Genomic DNA, 27,593 nt, shown 5'->3' with positions numbered 1-27,593 from the left:
AAGTTAAAGAAGTGTGTTTTGGTCATTTTAAATGGCGAGAGCTTCTAGCTCAGGAAAAGTTGGAGGTAGTTCTTTAAAGTGTTGTATATTCCTTGGAGAGATCTTTCTAATGCCACCAAGTTTGCGCATTTTCAATATCGTACGAGGAAGATATGTCTATCGAAAGTTGGGTTGTTGAAGTGAGGAAAGTCCAATTTTTTATTTAAGGAAGGGCAAACTAGTCTTTTCACCAATCATTTCCCGAATTCATTTTAAGGTCTTATTATGTTGGAAAATCGAATTTCATGCTTAGATCTTAGAGAAGATCGAAAATAAGAAGAGAAGGGAGAATAGTCAATAATTCACCAAGAATGTCAAGAACTTCGAGTGGATTTCGTCGTCGGTAATCCCTTATCAATGTATGTGAGATATTTCATGTTGATTTAATTCATCCAAACACGAAAACTTGTTTCAATTTACTAGTTTTAGATTTATTTACACGATTAGAAATGAACTCTTAATGAATATTGTCAAATCCCTATTTGGTTGAGTTGTTTGAATACCTATTGGTATTGAGTAATAATTGCCAAGTTTTCTTCAAGTGATATATACGGGGTATTGAAAGTATTCATGATCCTAAAGGTTAGGGGATAGAACTATTGGGGTTTAGGCTATGTGGGATCAGAAGATGAGAGAAGAGAGATGTTCAGGTGCTTCTAGGTAGCACCTGGCATAGTGTGCCCCATCTGCACTAGAAGGACTAGGGCGGCGCACCTTCGGTGCGCTACAAAGGTGACTCATACCAACTAGTCTAGTACGGCATGCCACGCCACGAACGCATCCGAATCAACATTTTTTGCTAGATTTCTTAGTTTTGCCTTTTTAGGTCCTTCTAAGGTACATTAACACCTTCCAATGATTTTAATTACTTCAAATGATTTGTAAAAACCTCCAAATCATAAAAGATCACAAATCATGACCTTGAATCCATAATCCAATTCATGAAAAGTCAAAACTAAGTCAAAGATGTTAAGAGTTAAATCTAAAGTAAAAAAGTAAGTCAAAACAAAGTTCTTCAAGGTTTTCAAGAGTATTTATTAAACGTTTTCAACTTCATTTTAAGGCTCAAGTTCCAAGTTAAAGTAAAGAGTAAAGGTTGGCGTCTTTCCTAAAAGAAATATAAGGGAACTAAGTATTCCATAAGAGTTGATTTAGGACTCAAGTTTTCAAGTTAAGCAAAGAGTAAAGAGTTCAGTTCATTTATCAAAAGTTATATAAGGTAACTAAGTATTCTTTAGAAAGTTTATGACCTTTTTCACATTTAAGTTAAGATGAAACTATGATTTCCCAAAAGATTAATGGAAAAAAAAGAAACATTGATTCCAAGAGAGCTTCTTAAAAGCTAAGGTGTTAAGCTAATTATCTCAACCTAAGGAAAGGAAGTTGTTTTTAAAGGCATGAGGTAATATATATTTTGGGAGTAGTACTGAGTGGGGATGAGAGTTTATCTTAACTAAAGTCTCCATGTGGCCATAATGGCTATTAATGGGTAATAATTTTTAGATGATCACGTAGGTTAACCTAGTGGATCCACTAAGTTATGTAGTTATATACAACGACAAAGTATAGTATAGTTCTTATATAGTGGACAAAAAGTTGTATCACCACTTAGGCTCATAGTGGTTGTTGTCAATTAGAGAATCTCCCACGGAAACTATATTACTTTAATATATAAGTAAAGTTGAGTTTCTTATTGCATTTGCGTTAACATATTAAGTTGTTTACACTGTTTTATTAGCTTTATATAATGCATGTGTCATTATTGTTTTATATTATGTTCAGTATTTCATTAGTTGTATAGATCCAAGGTAAGTGTTCATCCTTATTGTTTTCAAGCTTAACTTTTGTTAGCATTCCAACTCACATACTCATATACTGATGCCAGTTTTCCTGCATCGTATCATGATGCTGACATAGGTAACCAAGATCAGCACCATCCAGCGCTCGTTGTTCCAACGAACCACTCGAAGTCAGCGGTGACCCTCATTGCATTCTGGAGGACTCTTTTATTGCTTTCTAATCTATATTTATAGGATCTTGTGGGGTCTATCCCAGCATCAATCTTAGTATGATAGAGGCTTCACAGAAAGATAGTCAGGGAGATAGTTCACTTTTGAGTCTCTCTTTATCTTGCATTATTGATATTTTATTTTTTGGACTTAAGTTTCATTTTGGCTAAGATATTTATTTTAAGTTATCCTTTTGAGGATGATTCTTGCTTTATATTGAGTTAATACTTCAGTTTTGTTGAGTAAGTCAGGCCAAAGGTTCTCCCAAGACCAACAATGTCATTTGGGTCCAGCCACATCCAGGGTATAGGCTCGGGGTGTGAAAAAAACTTAAGATTATTTAATTGAATCGCTCTTAGGCAGGGCATCATGACGATCCACTAGATGGGCCACCATTGGATTTCCTAATTATGTCTAATATGTAGGATAAGTAATATTATCAAACGTCTTAGCCCAAAGCCTACAATCCTTTGGAACGTAACAATCATTCATAAAATTCACCACTATTTTGCAAAATTATAATCCTAACGGAAAGTAAAAACCCTTCATAAAAGTCGCAACTCTTTACAGAAACAACAATCATTGAATATGAAAAGTTGCCTTCTTTTATTATATTTTATATTTTATAGTTTATATTTATAAAATAAGTGTAAAATATTTAATTAGTATTTAAATGCAGAATATGTACTAAATGGGAAGAAGATGAGGAAGGAGAAGGAAAATAAAGAGGGGGAGAGAAGGAGAGGAAGAACAAAAAGGAGGAGGAGAAATTATTATTATTATTATCCATATAATAATAAAGTTAAAGGATTATAGAATCTTTTCTTTTCTTTATTTCCTTTTTATAAATTTCTATAAATTCAATTAAATATATTTTAATACTTTAGATAACCATATATTGTAAATGAAATATGAAATCTCTATGATGAGTCAATACTTGAAAAATAATGTTAGAAAATATATTATTTAAAATAGTATTGACAAATAAAGTTCAAAATACTATTATTCTAGTATCGTAAAAGTCGTATGTTGTAACTTTTATATCATCTATATAATATTAATATTATGGTAGATAGTATATTGTGTGTATATTTTTTTATCCATTATAAGTGTGTATAAAGAGTATAATGTAAATATTTTATAATGATAGACAATATATTGTGTGTATATTTAGTATACATTGTAATTATAAATATTATAATACCTAGTATATTTTAGGTGTATATTGTGTGTGTGTATATATATATATATATATATATATATATGTATATGTACACACTCTATTGATAATTGAATCAAACATTCCAATTAATAAACATTGATAAAAAAAAATATATATATATTCAATGACATGGTCCGTTAGGTCCACTAGAACATTGATCAATTGGCCCGAAAAATTGGGCTGATGGTTTGTGATTGAGCCAAAAAAAGTTTTTCATTGTTTAACCCGGACAAACCTAGTTATTCGTGATCCAACCAATATAAAGGACGGAAAATTTGTGTTATTTATTAATGGGTTAATCTACCGTGGCGTAAGCCACCTAACATGATTAATGTCAATCTATGATAAAATTCTTTTTTAGTCATATTCACTTTTAGGGTATAGAGGTTGCGCCACAATTGTTCTCTCCATCTTAACCTGAACAACCAAAACGAACATGGGATTCTTCAAGGTATTTATCCCTGAAACCAGTGCAAAGCGGTTGGTAAGTATTTTCCCCTTCTTATGGTCTATGATGTAACTTTTTTTCTTGAAATTTTTCGTCTTTTTAGAGAGGTGACCAACTAATACATAATGGGTTTCTTTCCCTTTCTACTTATTTTTGTGTACTTATATTCATGTATTTGATCTATGACTGTTGTTGGATTTTTTTTAAAATACATTTTCAACTAATAGTTTTTGAACATATGTGTTTTGAATAAGGGTAAGGAAAGTAAAAGATTGATGGTGACCTTTTTGTGATGCAAATAAATTTGATATGTTTTTCTATAGATGTTAAATCCCTACTTTTTTTTACAAGTATAATTTTTAATATAGTCCATAAATTATAGGAATTGCATATTTTATTCGAAACTAATACTATTATTAGCGTTGAAGGAAGAAATTTTATGATAAAACTTTGACAATGCCTCCCTTCATTACATTTTATCGTTTCTGAAATAGCTAAATTCCTGCTTCACGCATGATGGTAGAATATGGATAATCGGAGGGTGGAAGATTTTATATAAGTGGAACCATATGGAGAAAAATAATACGTTTATTTGTGAATTTGTGAGAGAGAAACACAATAATGACCTTTACTCACAAGTTCACGTTTTCCATGAAGGGGAAGGTTCTAATCCAAACAAGAAATAATTTATTGTTATTTAATACGGATTTTATGGCCTTCAGTGTGTTTATGTTCCAAAAGATTTTGAAGATAACAAGTATTGATGTTCTTTGATAGAACATTGAAGGTTAGTTTTGTTTGTATTGATGGGTGTAAAAGTCAAGCCAATGAATTGGTGTTAAGACTAAAGTTAATTTTTTTACATTCAAATGTTAAATCATTTTTTCGTCTACAAAAATCTATTAAAAACATGGAATGCCCAAATTACTGTTGCGAAATACTAATCTTCTATGTTTTTTTCTACAGATGTACTCTAAAACTCAGGTGATCATCTTCTACTTGGATTTGATATAATTTTAACTCAAAAAAGGCCTAATGTAGTGCACTATGTATTACCCTTTATAGGGCGCACATCGTGCCAAGCAGTGCACGAACATGGTTGAACTTTGTCCTTTTGAAGTTTGGCACTTGTGGATGTAAATTAATTAGCTTAATTTTGTAAATAGTTAATTGAAAAATATTCATGTGTATGATATCTGGACTAAGAATGTAGTAATATTTGAAATGAATACACCGCTTTTGTCATTTGTACTAAACAAGTTTGCATTTTCTTCTTTGTTTAATATTTAATTCTATTTCTTATTACATTTTATAAATTATGTCTTGAATTTTTTTCCATAAAATCATAATACCTATTGGTTTAGAACAATCATATACTGCAATGCAATGGTAACTTAGGGAACATGATACTAATATTGAACTACTCAAGATTAAACTGAGTGAATGGAGAGGAAATAATAGCTCAAGCTGAAACTCAATGAGAAACAAAGAGGTGAGGATTACTGTCCATGATGATCCTAAGTAGGTCCCTCTAAGGACTAACTCCACTACAAAACTTTTACAAATACAATTTGCTTATTTATCAACCTAAGAACATGATTGTCAAGAATCTCAACCAGAACTTTTTCATTAGTGATACTATATTCAAAACAATACTCTCTAATTGTACAATTGATGTCGGATCACCGTGCACTTTTTCAGCATGGAAATGTGAAAAATTGGATGAACCGCTTCTAGTTCTGTTGGAAACTCTAATTAGTAAGCCATATTGAAAAACTTTTTCAGGGTTCTAAAAGGACCTAAATACTTAGAACAAATCATTCCTTCCTTTACAAATCTCATCATCTTTTTTATGGGTTACACTTTAAAGAAAACTCAATCAACGATATCAAACTCCAAGTCCCTTCACAAGTGCATAGGACTTCAGATGACTGATTTCTTTTTTTGACTATCTCTTATCAGATGAACTTAATTCATTGCCTCATGAACCAATGGCTCATAATTAAGTCTGCTTCACCTACATCGAACCAACCAACCAGAGACTGACATCTACGTCCATATAGGGTCTCATAAGAGGCCATCTCAATATGGAATTAAAGCTATTATTATAGATGAACTCTATGAAAGGTAGGTGAACTTTACCTAACCATCTGTTTGTCGATGAAATTTTGTAATTATATTTACGAAGTACCAAGACCTTTTTGAAATTACTTCCACAAATGGGATTTAAATTGAAGACCTCTATAGGAGATAATAGAAAAGGGAACCCAATGAAACTTGACTATCTCATTAATATAGAATTTGGTGTAGTATTTAGCTGAATCTTCAGTCATTACTTACAAGAAGTGAGCCGACTTAGTGATTCTTTTAACTATCACCAAAATAGAGTCATGTTGTTTGTTAGTTCGAGGTAAACCCAGGATAAAGTCCATGTTTAGTACTTCCACTTCCATGTAGAATTTCAAATCTCCTACGTCACACCTCCCTATTTTGATGTTTTTCCTTAACATGTTGACAGTTAGGACACTTATCAAAAAAATCTATAAAATATATAAGACAAAAAAATAAACGTAGATTTTTTATAAATGAAAAAAAAGGGGAAAAATGTTTTTAGAAAAATATAACAATAATAATATAATTGTCCTACTTTCTTTAAGACATTTTTTAAAATTACCCAAACTCTAACAATCTCATTCCTACATATATCATAATTTATAACCATTATATACCTATATATATTCTATCCATAGCTAAAATAATAAAAATAATGCGAAAAGAAAAAAATTTAACTAAGGACGTTACCATATTCAAATTTGTAATTGTCCATCTTTTAATTTTACTTCAGTGTGTTTAAATAAATTTATGTGCAGAATTCAAAATTAATTTAAGTCATATATAGTCAAAAAAAGTGATCGTTCTTGAACCACGGGACTCGGCGGATGCCTTATACCTCCCCCTCTTTCAACAGAATTTCCTACCTAATCTATGATTTCACAGACCATATAAAGAGTCATTTCTTTTTTATTAGGGATTAACCGAAAAGGTGACTTCGAACACTAAAACACAATTCCAAAGGGCAACTTTGAACATTAAAATAATGTTCATGCCCCGAGCCTACACCTTGGACGTTCCCGGCACCCTTGGACCTTTGCTGGACTTGAGCACACCCTTGGCCAGGATTACATACACAACAACCCAACTTCCGCAAGGCAAACCTCACTCATACAATCTAAAGGTTTCACCGTCTCAGCGTCGTTGTAAATATTATTTTGATGGTTATTTGAATCATATATAGAATCACTCCTAATTCATCATGAACTAGCCGTTCTACTCGTTTCAAGTTACCAAAAACTCATTCTTTAACTTACTTAACATTTCCAGATTTTCCTATTCTTTTGAAAAAATTGGTATTTTCACATTTTAAACTGTTTTCTAGTAATTATAATTGTGATATGATACAGTATCTTTCCTTTTGGAACATTCGTCCTTGAATGAGATTACTCTTACTTTACATAGGGTAGAAACTTAAAGTTCAAACACCCACATGCAGTTGCAACCAAACAACATGCTTACTCAAAATTTAAAGTGTACTAAGAAGAAAATAGTACGACCTGTGCTTTCTTCGGATTCGAAGATATGTGGATATATCTTCTTTAGTTCCTCTTCACCTTCCCAAGTAGTGTCTTAAACAAATTAGTTTCTCCAATAGACCTTGACTGTGGCTACCTCTTTTGTTCTCTACTTGCAAACTTGGCGATTTAGGATTTGCATGAAAACATTCTCCAATTACAAGTTATCTTTGATATCAATATTCTTTTTTGGAATGATCAATGAAGGGTCCCCCATGAACTTATTTAACTTGGAAACATGCAATACTAGATGAATTTCTGCAAACTCTTGTAGTAGCTCCAACTCATAAGATGCATTGTCAATTCTCTTAAATATTTTTTAAGGTCCAATATATTGGGGACTAAGTTTCACCTTTTTACCAAAATTCAGAACACGATTTATGGGTGAAAATTTCAAGTAAACCCAATCTTCTACTTCAAACTAGGAATTCTGACGACTCTGTGTGGTCCTCAACCTCTTTAGAGTCATTTTCACCTTCTCCGAAGCTTAATGAACTAGATCTTTTCCTTCAAACCTTCTTCACCGAACTTAAACAATCAAATAGGAGATCTGCATCTTCTCCCACAAAGAGATTCATAAGGATCCATTTGGATTCTAGAGTGTTAACTATTGTTTTGAGTAAATTCAATGAGAGGTACGTGATTATCCAGTTTCCTTTGAAATCAATCACAGAATCCCTTAACATATCTTCTAAGGTTTGGATAGTAAACTCTACTTGCCCGTCCGCTTGAGATGACAGGTAATACTTGAATTAACTTTTGAACCCAAACAACTATACAACAAATTGTGCACCTCTATATGAAATGATTGATACCGAAACTACATGAGGTCTTACAACCTTTTGAATGTACAATCTAGCATAATCTTCTGCCGAAAGTGTAGTCTTTATCGACAAAAAGTTGGCCAATTTTGTTATTCTATGAATAATCACCCAAATAGATACATGTTGCCTGCGAGACCTTGGTAACCCTGTGATGAAGTCCATATTATTCATCACCTAATCCATTATGGAAGTTCAATATCCTGAGTCAAACGTCAAGATTTTTAGTGCTCTATTTTTACTGGTTGAAAATTCTGGCACTTAGCAACAAACTCAGCTACGCCCTTCTTCATACCTTTCAACTAATATACTTCTCTCAAATCGTGATACATCTTTGTGGAACCCGAATGAATGCAATACTTGGGGCTATGAGATTCCTTCATGATTTTTTCTTGGAGTCCATCGACCATAGTTACACAAAATCAACCGAGATATATCAATACAACATATCCCCCTTGTTCAAAAGCTTATACTCCTTGCTTAAGAATATTTTTTGTTCAATTCAAGCAAAATGGTATCTTGGTCTTGCTTCTTTTTCATTTCTAACAATAACGGTGACTCAACTTCATTTTTCACTGCTATTCCTCCTTATGTGGAATCCGTAATTTGGACCCCTATGTTTCCAATGTATGCACATTTTTTTATAGTTATTTCTTTTATTCTTTAATATCGGCAATACTACCCATAGAAAACATGGTTAAGGAATCAACAACAACATTACCCTCAACTGGTTGGTAATGAATAATCATGTTATAATCCTTAAGCAATTCTAATCATCTTATTTGTCTGGGATTAAGCTCTTTTTTAGTGAACATGTATTGTAGGATCTTTTTATCAATGAATATATCAACATAAATAGTGATGCTATTATTTCAAGAAAAAACTACTGCAACCAACTCTAAGTTATATGTTATAACCTTCAAATTTTTTCATTTGGACATAACCCAAACCAACAAAAGATACATCACAATTCACTACAAAGTCTTGAGTAATTTCTGGTAAAGTTAAAACAGATGTAGTAGTTAACCTCTTTTTCAATTCGTGGAATATTTTATCAGAAGCTTCAGACAATTGAAACTTAATTGTCTTTTAAGTTAACTTGGTCAAAGAAGACAAAAAGATGAAAACCCTTCAACAAACCTTCTAGATTAGCCAACAAATCCTAAGAAACTCCTAATATCGGTTGGTGACATGGGTCTAGGCAAATTCTAGATTGCTTCCATCTTTTAGATATCAACTTTAATTCCAGCACCGGAGACTATGTGGCCCAAAAATGCCATAGACTTAAGAAAAAATTCACAGTTTGAGAAGTTAGCATATAAATTCATATCTTTCTAAGTTTGAAGAACTTTTCTGAGATGACCTGCATGATTTCTTTCATTTCTTGAGTCGACAAGTATGTCATTAATGAAGACGATATCAAGTATGTATAAATATGTTTTGAAAAATCTATTAATAAGATCCATAAATTTTGAAGGCACAATGGTCAACCCAAAGGACATGACAAAAATTCTTAATTCCCATATCGGGTTCTAAAGTTTTCTTTCGAATATCAAATTCCCTAACTGTCAAATGATGGTAGCCTAACCTGTGATCAATTTTTGAGCAACAGTAAACACCCGAAGTTGTTAGAAAAAAATATCAATCCTTGGACGATGATGTTTACCTTTTATGTAACCTTGTTTAATTGACTATAATATATACACTTCCTAAGAGAACCAACTTTCTTTCTCACAAATAAGACCGGAGCTCCCCAAGGTGACACTTGGTAAAATTAAACCCTTATCTAACAGATCTTTAAACTACTCTTCAAATCTTTGAACTCCACTGGTGCCATTCTATATATAGGAATATATATAGAAAGGGTTTCTAGGATTATGTCTATTCCAAAGTCTATTTCTCTCTCTAGAGGGACTCTAGGAACATCTTCACGAAAGAATTTTAGAAACTCTTTCAAGATAGGATTTTAGTGAATGGGATGTATCTCATCACTTGAGTCATTAACTCAGACTAATTGAAAGAAAAATCTCTTTGAAACTAACTTTCTTTCCTTAAGATACGAAATGAAACAAAAGTTACGAACTATTGAACTGCTACTCCACTCAATGACTGATCATCAGGAATCTGAAACTTTACTACTCGAGCACTACATACTATTGATGAATCAAAGGCATGAAGCCAATCCTTACCTAGAATGACATCGAAATCTACCATGTCTAACTCAACTAAATCAGCCATGGTGTTATTGTGATTAATTGAAATAGGACAATTATAATAGACTCTCTCTGCTAGAAAGACTCCCCAACAGATACAGAAATAGAAAAAGGTTCACAAAGTTTCTCAAGGAGGATATCAAACTTATTTGCAACATATATGGTTACAAAAGATAAAATTTCTCATTGCTCTAGCAAAGCATAAACATCAAAAGTAAAAAGTTTTATCACACTCGTGACACCATCTAGAGAGTTCTCTATTTTATTTTGGAGACTCGTGATTGCATGGAGGTGATTTTCTCCTCCGCCAGTAGTGGACGTACCTCCTCTAAGTGCAACCCTCTCTGGTGGAGCAACTAATGATGATTGGGCTCTATTGCCTGAAATTCCACCATCATGCTTATTCATAGGAAACTCTTTTATGAAGTTACCCTCTTGAACTCACTTGTAGCAACTTTACTGCCCATCATAACATTTACCTGAGCGGTGCCAACCAGACCTAGCGCATACAAGAGCCCAACTACCTCCTTGTGTTACACTACCTTGAGACTGTGTTTGCCTAGCTCCGATTATTTGTGAATTCTAGACATGATACTACACTTTGTTTATGGATGTTGGTGCACTAGCAGATAATAGTCCAGATCTGTTTTGCTTATGAATGGAAGAACGATTTGCATTGCCCTTATGCTACCCAGACTCACTCACTTTCGTGGATTTCTTATTTTTCTGTTCTTATCTATCCCTCAACTTCTGTTCCTCAACCTGGTGCACATAAACCATCAACCTTAATATGTACATGTCTCCAACCAGCATTGTTTCTTTGCCCTCTTTGCATGATGAACGACCAAAGCCAGCAACAACTAGACTAAGTCTACTCCTCATGTCCATAACAATTTTTGGAGCTTAGCAATATAGTTTGGTGAACATCAACCCATCCTCATGCACACTGAGAGAATCTTGCTTAAGTGTAAGAAATTTCCTTACCTTAGCCTCTTTTAATTCTCGGGGAAATAAACACCCAAGAAAGCTTCTTCAAAATAGGTTCAACTCAGATGTGGTGCATTCTCATTTATACACTCCTTGCACTAATCAAACCAAGTCGTATCAACAGTTTTCAGTTAGTATGTTACTATCTCAACTCTCTTAGATTTCCCAATATGCAAGATATCAAACACCTTCTTAAATTAATCAATTAAATTATATGGATCCTTAGTAGTGCTTGAACAGATGAAACTTGGAGGGTTCATCCTCAAGAACTCACAAATCCTTGAATTATCAGCCTTTTTTGGTCGAGCTCTTCATTGTTTCCTGAGTTGGTTAGTCACCGGTTGGATTAACATACTAATAGCCTCATGTAACTCAAGGTTAGTGAATTCCCCTTGATGTTGCAATTCCGATGCATTGGGTAACTTTTGTTCCTCAACATTCCTTCTAGATGGATGATCTCTTGCTTCTCTTCGTGGATGCATTGTTATATGAAGTATGCGCAAGCACGAATTAGACACGACTTCATATACTCTGTATGACTCTTGAACTCTATGCTTTGATACAATGTTTATCACGCCCTGGGTCTATGCTATGAATGTGGCAAACACCCAAAGATCATTTCTAGCGTCGAGGAGACGCTCGGCCTTGCTCACTTACACAGCTGAAGACTTAAACACAAGAGAATATAACTCAAGGAATAACTAAAAGAAAATCACTTAGCCAAAATGGTAACTCAAATCACAATTGTTTACAAGTGAAATAGAAAGATTAAAGAGCTACTACTATCTGTCTATGAAGCCACTAAATTAAAAAAGGATGTTGGGACAAGACCCCTAATTATCCTAATAACTGAAAACTAAAAAAAAATTGAGTGATAAAGATGTCCTCCAAAATCAAAGTAAACATAGGAACTGACTCTAAACTACTCACTAGATCAACGGTACGCCGGATGCTGATCCAACTAACATGAGTCTCCATCATAAGACGATGCAGACCACTAAACATAAGTATATTTAATGTACATGTCTGATAGTTTCATTGCTAAAACAACATAGGCTTGAAAGAGTTGTGAAAGAAACACTTACCTTAGCTATTCTCAAGTCAAGGATACTGAAGTTTATACAATGCAATAAAGCTTAAAAATCAACTGAAAATAATCTTAGTTCATTAAAGATAAGGCAATAACACACTTTACTTTACTCATTTAATGTAATATAACTTCTATGAGAGACTCTCTCACCGACGACTATAACTATGAGCCTAACCGATGGTACAACATTTTACCTCACGCTGCGGAGGACCATCATATACCATGCCATCGTTATAGGACATACTTAAATTAGTGGATCCACTAGGTTAACTTATGTTACCATCTAAAAAGTATAATCCTTTAATGCATGTAATCGTTACATGGTCTATGGAGAATTGAGTTATTATGAACTTCCATCCCAATATTGGTTCTCAATACTACTCACAAAAATGTACTTAACTCATGTGTTATTAAAACAACTTCTTTCTCTAGGTTGACATAATTGCTCAAGAACTTAGCTTTAAAAGCTCTCTTGGAATCAATGTTCCTTTTTATTGCTCAAAACTCTTTTGAGAAATCTTAGTTTCCTCTTATCTTAAATGTGAAAACATTTATAAAGTCTTAGGGAATAATTAGTTCCCTTATAACTTTTTTGAGAATGAACTCAACATCCACTACATCATTTTAGGCCTACGGCCACACCAGTAATGTTTAATCTAAACTAGCGAAAAGTATTGTCTTTCATAAAAGGCTACACTTTTGGACTTTCAACAACACTTTTAAGGGGGACTTTCAGAAACACTTTAAAAATGTTTCCATCATTGGCTACACTTATAAAGCCCAGAAAAAGAGGTATAAAGGCATACTTTGTTGCGATGTATTAACAACACCTATTTTTTATTATACTACACATAAAAGTGTGCCTTTACAGTGTTATTATTCACACATACAAAGTGTTTTCTTTTATCGTTCATCTAGAGAAACACTTACAAAGTGTTGCCTTTTATAGGTCATCTCGAGTAACATTTATAAAGTGTAACTTTATATCTCAGCTAGAGTACAACTTATAAAGTGTAACTTTATATCTCAGCTAGAGTACAACTTATAAAGTGTAACTTTATGTCTCATCTAGAGCAACACTTATAAAATGTAACTTCATATGTCATCTAGAGAAACACTTATTAAGTGTAACTTTATATGCATACATACATACGAGTGACCTAAAGCACAAACTTAACTAAAAATTAAATCGAAGCTATCTATTTCAAATAAACTTATAGAAACATGTCCTGTATAACCAAAACGCAGAGAGTGATTACTTAAATATCTTTATAACTAAATTACAAAAAAAATGTTTCATTCAAACGTATATGAAAATAGTACAAAAACTCTTCATCATTCACTACAGTAGATCGAGTTTAATTTTGTCCAAAATTCAAAATCAATTACTGGCATTTTCCTGCACATTCAAAATGAAATTATAAGTGGTGCAATATTAAAGATATTTAGCTAGCCAATAGAACTACATATCTAAACCTAAAGTTTATTATCACAGTGATGACTACTTCGTATTTAGAGTCAGCAACAATGAATATAGTGATGAAGTATTATTGTCAGGCCCACATATCTTCGCAAACAAGCTAAGCAATTAATTGTGTGTGTGTTGGAACCCAACTTCCATTTTGCCAACGTGGCACTAAATGTTGTACCACTGTGGGCAAAATTGCCAAACCTTCAACTAAACTTTTGGGGTACGGACTCACTTAGTCGATTAAGCAATACCTTAGATGTCGATGAATGTACAAGCAAGCAAGAGAGAATCTCATATGCCAAGGTTCTTATAGAGATAGATGTCACAATCCCTCTTCCACAAATAGTCAAAGTTTAAGATTCTACTGGATGAGTTTTTGACGAAGAGGTATGGTATTATTGGTTTCCTTAGTACTGCAATACATGTTTAAAAGTTGGACATGAATGTAGTATAAAAAATCCAAACATAAAGAAACAACACATGAGAAGGAGAGGGTCCAAAACCAGAGAAATTTGCCTCAGAAAATAGTACAACAATGGCAACTGATACAACATCAAAACCAAAAGATACTACAAGGAGAGATAATTTAGAAGTCTATTACTGAATTCCCACCACTGCAAAAGGAGGCAGAATTTCATAACGTGAAACATAAATCAACTGCAAAAAATAATTTGAGCCCCAAACCATTGGCAATGCTTACTGGGAATATGTACAGTCCACTAAAAAATGGCAAGCCAACAGGGAGTTCAAAACTAGTCAGTGGAGCAAGACAATGAAGCACAGCCAACAAAAACGATTGTGTGATCTAAGGGTGGGACCTCAATGACTGATCAAACAATACACGACCATATAAAAAGCTATACATCATCTTTAGAATTCTACTTTACTGCAATATATGGATGGCACACTGTGGACAAGAAAGTTAAACAAAGATTGTCAATTATCCGCTGTTGACCATTACTCACACAAATTCTAGACAAAATCATTGTTGAACAACAATGTCTTTATCGTGTGGAGGGAGGGAACATAGCATGAAAAGACCATCAATATCAATATAATATACCTTGATTATAAATACCATCATAAATAACATATCAAATTCAAAGCAAATCTCTTTCAATGATTCAGTTCAACATAGCATGGACAGACCGATATGCAGACTATCAAAGCAGTGAAAGAATATGCAGACTATCAAAGCAGTAAAACAATAGGGTAAAAAAGTACATAACTACCACCAAAAATCACTTTACTCCTTCTTCAACACAATACAACACCCGTACAACTAAAATAAGTACAATTGAAGTTTCAAAAATTTAAGATAGTAAAATAAGCTAAGATTTTCATTACCAAGAACACCTACTCAAATAGAAGAAAGACAATATTGCAGACTATCAGCAGAGAATCTTATATACATAATACCTTTCGAAGAACCGAATCATGAGCTGATCCCGAAGAATGTGGAAGGTTTGTGACACCTACAACTTGTGCGCTACTTGCATAAATAGGTGAAGCGAGGTTAGATCCAAAACACACTGATATATCATTAAAATTCAATCCGTGTTTTTTTTGTAGCAATTGGGTGAATAAATGTCGCATTTCTTCCGTGACTTCTTCCTTTAGAGAAGTTATTTCATTGGCATGCTTTAGTTTTAGATTTTTCATTTACTTATATTTATTCAAAGAACTTGTTGTCTCTGATCTACCATATCACCTAAGTCGATTAAGCTGCTTCTTTCCAAACAATGCCCTAAATGCATCATCAGTTGTTTCCCCAGAATTTTGGCATTTATACTGAAATGTAAGTAATATTTCATTTTCAGTCCTATGATAGCGATGAAGAGCTTAAAAAATAGCAGAAATTTTCCTAGCAAACAATTCAACGATATCGACAAAGAATTGATATCTCATTGCACTTGCACAGGAAAGAAAAAGAAGACAGACATGATAAAATTCAATGGAGTAAAACTCCCTACAATATACAAATTTTAACTCTAAATAAAATTCACTACTAATCCTTTTTTAAAAAGTTATTATAGTAACTTGAGTATTATCCTGGATTTCCTTTACTCTCTTTGTACGAGTTGCAGTAAACATTTCAGACTTTTATGGTTCTTCGTTGTTGTCTTTGGCTACATGCTACAAAGTATATACAAAGAAATAAAAAAACATCAGCATGTTGTAATAAAGTACAAAAAAAAATTCAATTTTTTGAAGAAATGGTATGACCAAAGCCCCGCATTCGATACCTCCATTTTTTTTTCTTGTTTTGAGAGGTCCATTATTAAATAAAAAGATACAATTGAATTGATAAATAAAAAAATAGATAAGAGAAAAAATATTTCAATGAGTAGAAATGCAATATCTTAACCTTACTTGAGCAGTTGGGTGTTTTCAATACTCGATCAACTTGTCTAATTGAGTCTCTGGAATACCATCAGGATGTTTTTCTAGCATCTCCTCAAAGGTACTGTTTTTATCAAAAAAAATCTTTTAAATTTTTTGTTTGTATTGCCTACAAGCATCACGAAGACTAGTCATCACCCACTTCTTTCCTCTACTGGAATGAGAAATTTGGACTATCCAAAATAAAATATATTTATCTTCAGTAAGTAAAACCAAATAATAAAATATGCAATCTCTAGAGTGGTTGTTCCTACATTGATATATTCTCACGTGGTCTTTGTATCCTTTGGAACCACATGCCAATTAGTGTACATCAAAGTGATGAATCTAGGATTCCTTGCAATGTTTCCTATAAAAATGCTTAATTGTGACGCTATCTTATTAGTTGGTCCCAGTGTTTGTCCTTTATCAAATGTCACCTCCTTTCTTTCTTCCAAATTTTTTGCATGAATATCCTTTTATGTTGTTTTTCCTTGAACTTTTTTTGTCTTCGATATTTCTAGATTGATGTAGAACACAAGAAATTATATATTTCTTTCATAACGAGTACTAAATATTACAATATTTAAGACATACCTTTTGGATTACAAACAATGTTAATTTCCACTTTGGCATCACATTCATATCCACCAACTTCTTCTTGATCCACAAGATCATCCAATCCTTTATTGTGTTCATTAATAATAGGAGTATGAATAAATTTCACATCAGTTGTTGTGTTGTTATCATGTTTTGTTTCTTCATCTAGGCGTATCCTTTGATTTTTTACAAACTGATCAATAGTACTAGTTGGTATTACCAGCTTTATCTTTAAGTGCCTGCGATTTTGTAGATAACAAATATCATGTTCATAATGGACCACTCCATTGCCTAGCTGTTGCTTATCGTGAAATTGACCAATACTAGTGGCTGGTCGAACCGACTTCCTCTTCACATGAATGAAGTTAAGTAGATCCTCAATAGCATGTTGTACCACTCCATTACCTAGTGTTGTTCTAGTAACATGTACTAAAGTAGTAACACCTTCCTTGAATGAAGTTTGGAACCTAGAGCTCATAGAATGTTTAATTCCTTTTTCTTTAATGGTCAGATTGAAATAACCTCTGTTTAGTTTGACCTTTTCCTTCAATAATATGTGAGGTTCTATGTTCTTCCCTTGAAGATAATTTAAGTACTGATTTGTGCCCAAGTAAGTTACTCTTTCCTTGTGGTGGAACTAATTCCTCAAAATTCTTCCTTTTATATTGTATTGGTGCCTCCTCTTTCTTAGCTTTATCATTACTTTCATTTACAATTTGTTTTCTCTTAATCTTGAATTTGTTGGTAAATTCAGCACTTGATCGGTATTTCATATCAACATCCAGATTCTTTAATGGACTTTGAACGTTGTTTGGATTCAAACCTTTTTTCTCTAATATTGTTGATTGATTCATTCTCCCTATAGTAAGTAAACCATCAAAATAATAATGTTCTTTAAGTGAAAGAAGTAAAAGCAATATAATTCTGAAACACGGTTGACAGTTGGATAGCTTATTATAGCATATTACAGCAGCTGAGTTTCACGAATTTCTAGTACTCTATGTTATTGCAGCAATTCAGTTTCCAAGACTGCCTGTACTGTAAACTTAGTCTATAACCTATACAAACACAATATCCCTGCAGCCACAAGTAAACTGATCCTATAACCTGTACAATCATTCTTGATCCTGCTAAGTCATTATTGAGATTCAAAAGTATAACAAGTCAAAAGATGATGAATTTGTGGTCTTAGATGGATGCAGAGGACGAGGATTACAACATTTATAACCAAATCATCACAATAATCTTTGTCAAAGGCTTCTGATGGCCCCTCTATGTAACAGACGCGTAGAATCGTAACTTAGTGTAAATGTTCACGAAAGAAGTTCAGCTTAAGCATATTTTTACCATACTAGAAGTATCTGTGTAGGGGTTGGAATAAACATGTGTGTTTTGTGTCAATAGATTAAATCTTCAGGATAATTTTGACTTTTGACTTTTGGCTAAAAGTATAATACTAACGTGTCAAAAAATTCTGTTAGTTTTTTCATTTTACACTTATGTGTCATTTACTTCTGTTGGCAACTGCCTCCTTTGAGTTGCTATGTTTAATCCTTAAGTTATTGTATGTTGATTAACTTAGAGGTGCAACATGAACAAACATGTGAAGAATCACATACCGTGTGGTAAAAATCTTCTGATATAACGTGGGGAAGAATCTAAATCCTTGTTGCTAAAAATGTAAGGTTCTTAAATTGTTCATTTGTTAAAATTTGTAATTTGCTAATGGAGTCGTGCTTCACTTCATGGTTTGTAAATATAATGCATATTGTGTAGAACTGCACTCAATCATAAAAACTAAGAAACTTATAATCAATTATAAGTACATGTTCCTCAATAAGATAATAATCAGATAAGAAGACAATATAAATCATTGCAACAAAAACATTCTGCAGATTCAATTCCCAAACAGGACAGCTTCTAATTACTTAAATTACTTAATAGTAAAGTGTTTTATGTCTCTTAAAGTGACGAACTTGGGACAGCAACAAAACCAGAAGTGACTTCAAACTACAAATCTCACTGTTTTGCTTCTAATGCCTACAACTTGATCATAAAAGGAAACAAATAAGTATATAAATAACTAATAGCCAAATAAAGAAATAACTATCTAGAAGTACAGGTTCCTCAATAAAATCATAATCCGATAAGAATCCAATGTAAATTACATAACAAAATAAAAATTGGGCACACGAAGAAGCCAACAGAATACTTAAACATTGTAGCGATCTAATCTTCAATTCCACATATTAGATATCTTAATATGTTTGCATTCTAACAACAATTAAATTACAAAAACAATAAGTTACCACAATGTGATCCTCAGAACGATAATGAAACTCATGGTGCATCATCTTCAAACTCTTCTCTAGACTTGGCTTCAAACTAATCTTCAAACTCAACATCATGCTCATTTTCAGAATCGTCTTCAAACTAATCAACAAAATCATATTCAAACTTATTTCCAGACTCATGTTCAAGCTTATTGGTAGACTCATCTTCAAACTTCTATTCATACTCGACATCAAGATGTTTAGTGACAAGTTACTCCAAAGGCACATCAATAATTATTTCTAGTGCATCAGTCCTTATTAAGAGTACTTCACCATTATCTTTAGGTATAGATGGTCACATAAAATGTTCAAACGGATCGTTTTCATAACTTTTTGGGAGATTAGATTCAACCTCATCACACATGTTAAAAAAGTCTCTCGGTACAATCTTCATAATATAATGTTTTTCTTGATCATATGGATCTTGTACATAGCAACAACATTGGTGTAGTTGAAATGCAAGCACAAAAGGCTCTTCCTGAGAGGGTCTTTTGTTAAAATAGAGATAAGTAGTGTCATAAGCATCATTTTCAACCTCATACCAATCACACATAAAAAGAACAGCCTTAAAATGATCGTAATAGTATAATTAAACAATACAAACTATTCTTCCATAATAAGTCAAATCTGCAGCAATTAGATTTTTATCCTTTGAGCTTGCAAAGGTTTTAGTTGAGGCAATTAGTGTAACACCGCTATTTTATGTTTTATGCCTTGCATCACGTTGCCTAACATGGAATCTATATCCACTAATGAAATACCCAAAATATCTCTTTGCTACAGAATTTGGTCCTTTCAACAAGTGTTTTATAAAATGAGGCACATCCTTTTGCAAAGAACGAGTTTTAAACCATTGAAAGAAGTTTTGACAATGATTCTTGGCTTTTCTCCATTTAGATCTCTGTGGCTGATTATTAACCTCTTCTCATCCTCTTTACACAACATGTACTTTTTTTTATTAAAACAACTAATAAAATAAGTTAAAAAATTAATTATACAAAAGAATACAATATTCAAATTAAGATACCTAATATATTCTTGAGCATCGTCACAATTTCCCAATAAGAATGCATGTTCGTGACTTAGTAACTTTTCATCTAAAATGATTGTATCAGTTTTCTTTTTTCCTAAAGGAAATACTTTTTTAGAAAATAAGCTCACGGCTTTTGCATCACTTAGGTCACATTCATCATTGTTTTGCTCTCTTTAGTTAACTATGATATGCACCCCCGATACACATATTTAGAGAATAAATTCATGTGATCTATTCCCATTCGTGTCTCTTCTATGAAACCTTTCTGAAAACGCCTACTGCGAATGTCTAATTTGAATGTACCTATTTATCTTTTAGTGGAATACATCCTTGATTTTGAATTGGACCACCTAAATTCACTTTTTTGCCAAATGAATAGGCAAATAAATCATGATATCAAAAAATTAAGGACGAAAAATTCGCTCAAACTAATTTACTATTTCTATGATCTCTACTCTAAGCAATCTAGTTCCTCCAATGTGATTACTTTTTCACTCAACTGATGGAACAAGTAACTTAGACGAATCAAAGGAATAGCCACATGATCAGGAAGAATGCTTTTAATTTGTATTGGAAACAAGTAATGTAACATGAAATGAGCATCATTAGTTTTATAATTAGACATTTTTTTATTTCATCCAAGTGCACACCTAGATATTTTGGAGGCACTACCATCCTGTATCTTGGTTTTCTTTAAAAATCCACAAAATATTTATTTCTCGCCGTTTGTCATTAAATAGAACGCATTGCGAACTTTGTTCTCTTACTATCTTCCATATCCTATGGATGTAGGTTCTTCCTGATTCCCATATCTTTCAAATCATACTGGGCTTTTGCATGATCCTTTGTTTTTCAAGAAATATCCAAAAGAGTTCCATGTTTGTTATCAACTATGTTCTTCTCTATGTGCATCACATTAAGGTTGTAGCGTAACAATTTATGCTGCCAGTAAGGTAACTCAAAAAATTGATCTTTTTTTTTCATGGGCCATTATTTGATCTCTTTTTCTTCTTCCCAAACACATTTTCAGCATCATTTAAGTTATTAAGGACATCAGTTATCTTAAACGAAGGTGGAGGAGGCCTTAATTAAGTTTTTCCATTGAAAGATATTTTGTTAGATCTCCATGGATGATCCATAGCTACAAAAACACAATGATCCATTTAAATCATTTTCCAACTATGTATAAGATAGCTAGAATTAGTGCCATAGTTACAACAAGGGCAAGCAAACTTTTCTTTTGTAATCCAAGTAAGAGTTGGCCGCATTTGAAAAGGGTCATTTCTTGAAGTATCATATGTTTCAACCCCAGAATACCATAATAATTTTAAATCATCGATTAATGGTTGTAAGTAAAGATCAATGACATTTCCTGGTGATCGCAGCCCAGGTATAAGTAACGAAAGTATAGAATATTCAGATTTCATGCACATTCAAGGCGGAAGATATACACCAGCAACATAATTGTCCATGTGCTATGTGATATACTCATGGTTCTAAATGGATTGAATCCATCACTTGACAAGCCACGACTTACATTGTGACAATCTAGTGCAAAATTTGGATGCAACCCATCAAAGTCTTTCCATGCTAAACCATCAGTAGGATGCCTTAACTTTAATTCTTTAGAATGGTCCTCTTCTTGCCAACTCAAAGAATTTTTCATCTTTGAGGACATAAATAGCCTTTTGAGTCTAGGAATTAATGGAAAATGTCTCAAAGTCTTTGATGAAACCCGATGTTGTTTTTTGAAGGCTCAAGCTGCGTATCAACTTCAGGAGATTGGATATATCGTGAAGATCCACAAGTATGACAAAATCAATTATCCTTATGATCGTTCCTGAACAATATTTTCACACCCGGATTAAGGAATCCGAATGCAACTTGTATCGCTAACCTCTCCAAGGTAACAGACAAGCCTCTTCTTAGCTTTCATCACATTCATATAGTTAAATTTTCAGAAAATTTAAAACTTTTAAAACATATTCAAGTATACATAAACTTCATATATTTTTTACATAGATTAATATTCTACTAAGCTCAAATTAAAACAACCATCTACAATTGATCAATCAATTAAAATCGAGGATCAATATATAATGTAATAGTTTTCCAAAATTGCCTTAATACAAAGATTCAAAATTAACATATGAAAAGAATCGCTACGGACAATATCCTGTAGCTATGTCTAAAGTACTAAGCTAAATAGATAAATGTAGCATCCTTGAACATCAAGAGGACCTACCAATGTCTGGAGATCGACAATCCAAACAATTTCGATGAGTCTTCAACCTTCTCTCTGACCTGCACCAATAAAGATAATAATAGTTTAGTGTTAGTACACAATTGGACTAAGTATGGATGTTTGCACACATACATATATGGAATATGCATGATTAAGGAAAGCTCTTCCTATAACAACATGCCATTTCTGGAAACTGACATCACTAGATTTTCCTAATTTGTTATTTAATAATTGTGGTATGAATATGACGTATTTTAATACATTCAAAGCACACAACTCATTTTCTATATGAACATAAGACCGTAGAATCATAAACATAATTTTAGAACAACTCGAACGAAAATTCTAAAATTACTCCTCCAAACCCGAGAGCCCTTTTTTTATACTTAGTTCATATTTCAATATTTTTCTTCTTGTTGTGTGTATATTTTTTATCCGTTATAAGTTTGTATAAATAGAATAATGTAAATATTTCATAATGATAGACAATATATTGTGTGTATATTTAGTATAAATTGTAATTATAAATATTATAATACCTAGTATATTTTAAGTGTATATTGTGTATATATATAGATATATATTTATATATATATATATGCACACACTCTATTGATATATAAGTTTGATTCAATTATCAATAGAGTGTGTGCATATGTATATATATATATATATATATATGTGTGTGTGTGTACACACTCTATTGATAATTGAATCAAACATCCCAATTAATAAACATTGATAAAAAAATATGTATATTCAATGACATGGTCCGTTAGGTCTACTGGAACATTGATCAATTGGCCCGAAAAATTGGGCTGATGGATTGTGATTGAGCCAAAAAAAGTTTTTCATTGTTGAACCCGGACCAACCTACTTATTCGTGATCCAACCAATATCAAGCACGGAAAATTCGTGTTATTTATTAATGGGCCGATCTAACCTAGCGAAAGCCACTTAACATGATTATTGTCAATCTATGATAAACTTCTTTTTTTAGTCCTATTCACTTTTAGGGTATAGAGGTTGCGCCACAATTATTCTCTCCATCTTAACCTGAACAATCAAAACGAACATGGGATTCTTCAAAGTATTTATCCGTGAAACCAGTGCAAAGCGGTTGGTAAGTATTCTCCCCTTCTTATGGTCTATGATGTAACTTTTTTTCTTGAAAATTTTCGTCTTTTTAGAGAGGTGACCAACTAATACATAGAGGGTAGGGGAAGTATTTGTTGAGATTCTGATTTGGAAAACATAAATGCCTTATGTTATTTTATATTTTCTTAATTGTTCTTTCCCTTTCTACTTATTTTTGTGTACTTTTATTCATGTATTTGATCTATGACTGTTGTTGAATTTTTTTAAAATACATTTTCAACTAATAGTTTTTGAACATATGTGTTTTGAATAAGGGTAAGGAAAGTAAAAGATTGATGGTGACCTTTTTGTGATGCAAATAAATTTGATATGTTTTTCTATAGATGTTTAATCCCTACTTTTTTTACAAGTATAATTTTTAATGCAGTCCATAAATTATAGGAATTGCATATTTTATTCGAAACTAATACTATTATTAGCGTTAAAGGAAGTAATTTTATAATAAAACTTTGACAATGCCTCACTTCATTACATTTTATCGCTTCTGAAATAGCTAAATTCCTGAATTCTAACAGCAAAAGTCTTAAACTTCGTGTTTATTTGAAAAAAAAATTTAAACAGAAACTTGTTTGCTTTTACGACATTATCAGTGTGATTTAATGAAATTAATGTTCTACTACATTTATTTTTTAAAAGCCAAGCTTTTTTTCATTGTAGAAACTTCCTACATCTTATAACTATTACATGGATGAAATATTACCTAGAAACATTTTACTAGGGATTGATTTGGAAATATGTGGCCTATAGGGTTAATCAAATAAGAAAAAAGATATTTATTTTGAATATGGATAGGAAACATTCATTAAGGACAACATCGTAGAGCTTGGAGACATCATTATTTTTTACCGTGATGGAACTACAGTTTTTAACTTTAATCTACTTGGAAGAAGTGGAAGTATAAAGAAAGGAATTGGAGCTTTAAAATATATTGTGAAGGAGGAGGAAGCAAAGGAAATAAATGTTGAACATCAAAAGTGTGTGGAGCCAAAGGAGAATAGTAGGGTTAGATATAGCAAGAACATTTCTTCTTTTGATGTTAGGGATAAGAATATCATGGTAGACGAAAAGGAGGATCAAGATAAGGAATGTGAAAATACAGAAGAGATTGTAGAAGAAGACTATAATAAGGAATAAGAAGAAGAAGAAGAAGAAGAAGATCAATACAAACAAGACGAGAAAGAAGATGCAATGACCGACATATCAAAAAAAGGCAAAATGATTCATTAACCCCCAAAATTTCATGTTTTTTATTCTATGTTCACTTAAAAGTTATTTCGTTTAAATTATCATCCCGAACATGCTTATTCATCCTACACATGCACCTTTTTGTCCGATCACTCCAACCGTGTCTAGATAAATATTAGCCACCTGGATAAAAAGGTAACAACCATCAGTATCCTCACTTTTTTGTCTCCATCGTTCTTCACTATATTCATCTTCATTATCATCTATATTTGTCCACTCTAGTAAGTTTTTTTCACTTTTCAGCAAGTTTATTACTTATCGTTTGTTTGTTGCAACAAATAAAAGGAAACTAGATTTTTTTTTGTGTATAAAAATTCTAGGGATTGACCAGTAGTGTAATGGGTTTTAGCGGTATTCCAATTCGTCAATTAGATAGCCTAAGTTTAAGATTTCAGGCCATCTATTTGCAACTCTTTTTTTCTTGATGTGGGTTTATCTTTTCTTGGAGTATAGAAAATATATTATACATATCAATAAGTAGTTTAAGAATGGTAAATTTGTCGATAATATAACTAATGTGATGCTTTGTTGATTATTTGTTTGCTGTTTTCTTAATTCATGAATTTAGCAATAGAAATTAAACTAAAAAAGAGAGAAAAAATCTAAAATTTGAAAAGGGAGAAGGAATTAGAGAGAATAATTTTTTAGAGAATAGAGAAAGAAAAATCTTTAAAATAAGAAAAATATTAAAGGAAAAAAGAAATTTTATGTAAATTACCGTTGTAGTTTTATGAAATGGCAAAAAATTACTTCCTCACGTGCATAGTAGAATGTTATTTCAATTTCTATGCCAGGTGGACAGAAAATGTGCACACATTAGATGAATAAACAAGCTCGGGGGTAATTAGAACGAAATAAAGTTTAGGTGTATATCAAATATAAAAATTCAAGTTCAGGGTGAAATTAATACTTTTACCTTTAAAAAATCGACATCACATTCAAAGGTAAACAAAAATTAAAGATCTTTAAATATACTCTTATGTTTCATTTTATATGCAATTCAATTCTCATCTTGTTAGTATGTTAGTATGAAAATGGCATCTATGAATATTTTGACATGATCTTATATTCATATTAGTATCATGATATATTTAACGATACAAGTTTTGAATGATTTTCTCAAAGGTTTAGTTGTTTTATTCATTGAGAAAACGAACTTTCTAAGGGAACTTTTTTTTGTTTTTTTGCATAAAACTGAATACTCAAGTTAGTTATCATTTTCTAATACTTTTATCTATGTCAAAAGTCTGGTTTCTTTCTTAAATTCAATGTTCAATAAGAGACAATCTTGTAGAAAAAAATTTATAGGCTAACTTTGAGTATCCATGTCATTTGTGCTTGTGAATATGACTAGTTAAATTTCTTTTTGATTCAAGTAAATGCAAAAGTGTGACTGCTGGCAAGCTGAATTATCCTCTTTACCAATTTCTACAGATATATTCAGAAGTAGAGTTGCAACTAAGAAACAAATCCTCACTTCATCCAGATAGGAAAAATCATCTTGTAATTATTAATCCATAACTATTTTAGTTGATTATTTTGTATTTCAATCCTATAATATTTTCACTTAACAAAGTCTTTTTTCCTAATTGTAGTACGTTCTTGTTGATGTGTGAGAGATTACCAACTTGATCTCCCTTCACGCATGATGGTAGAATATGGCTAATCAGAGGGTGGAAGAGTTTATGTAAGTGGAACCATATGGAGAAAAATAATATGTGTATTTGTGAATTTGTGAGAGAGAAACACAATAATGACCTTTACTCACAAGTTCATGATTTCCATGAAGGAGAAGGTTCTCATCCCAACAATAAATAATTTATTGTTATTTAATATAGCTTTTATGGACTTCAATGTTTTTATGTGCCAAAAGATTTTCAAGATAATAAGTATTGTTGTTTGTTGACAGAACATTGAAGTGTATTTTTGTTTGTATTGATGGGTCTAGAAGTCAAGCCAATGAATTGGTGTTAAGACTAAAGTTAATATGTTTTGATGATTCTATTAATAAGATCCATAAATTTTGAAAGCACAATGGTCAACCCAAAGGACATGAAAAAAATTCTTAATTCCCATATCGGGTTCTAATGTTTTCTTTCGAATATCACATTCCTTAACTGTCAACTGATTGTAGCCTGATCTGTGATCAATTTTTGAGAAGCAGGAAACACCCTGAAGTTGTTCGAAAAGATCATCAATCCTTGGACGATGATGTTTACCTTTTATGGTAACCTTGTTTAATTGGCAATCATATGTACACTTCCTAAGAGAACCAACTTTCTTTCTCACAAATCAGACCGGAGTTCCCCAAGGTGAGATACTTGGTATAATGAAACCCTTATCTAACAGATCTTTCAACTAATCTTCAAATCTTGAAACTCCACTGGTGCCATTCCATATAGAGGAATATATAAAGAATGGGTATCTAGGATTATGTCTATGCCAAAGTGTATTTCTCTCTCAGGAGGGACTCTAGGAAGATCGTCATGAAAGAATTTTAGTAACTCTTTTACGATAGGATTTGAGTGAATTGGATGTATCTCAGCACTTGAGTCATTAACTCAGACTAATTGATAGATAAAACCCTTTGAAACTAACTTTCTTTCCTTAAGGTACAAAATAAAACAACCGTTACGAACTATTGAACTGCTACTCCATACAATGACAG

Source organism: Solanum lycopersicum, chromosome 5 (genome assembly GCF_036512215.1).
Source record: "Solanum lycopersicum chromosome 5, SLM_r2.1".
Taxonomy (NCBI): domain Eukaryota; kingdom Viridiplantae; phylum Streptophyta; class Magnoliopsida; order Solanales; family Solanaceae; genus Solanum; species Solanum lycopersicum.
This window is presented reverse-complemented; position numbering follows the sequence as displayed.